This window comes from Cyclopterus lumpus, chromosome 3 (genome assembly GCF_009769545.1).
Source record: "Cyclopterus lumpus isolate fCycLum1 chromosome 3, fCycLum1.pri, whole genome shotgun sequence".
NCBI classification, from domain to species: domain Eukaryota; kingdom Metazoa; phylum Chordata; class Actinopteri; order Perciformes; family Cyclopteridae; genus Cyclopterus; species Cyclopterus lumpus.
This window is the reverse complement of record NC_046968.1, coordinates 15,519,955-15,520,318: the sequence shown is the minus strand read 5'-3', so window position 1 is coordinate 15,520,318 and position 364 is coordinate 15,519,955.

The window sequence follows — 364 nt, the reverse complement described above, 5'->3', positions numbered from 1 at the left end:
AGACAACAAAACAAACGCACATGAGTGTTGTTGTGCTGCGCAGTGGCGTTAGCAGAAGTTGTATAAAGTATTTCACTAATGCGGAAACAAAGCACGTGCTCGTCGTTGTTATGGGCAGTTGGCGCGTTGTGTCGGCTGTGAGCCAACAGATTATACAAAGTGATGTTGCCCGACTGGAAGGTCGATTTCAGTCACTCTAATATTGCTGGTACTATGAGTTAGTTTACTGGGCAAAATCACCAATAGTTACAAGTATCCTTTAGTTTGAGCAATAAGTAACTAACATTGCAAAACTACTGACACTATAACCCCAGACAACATAATGGTATTGTGTTGAGTTTGACAATATATATTTATAACAGGG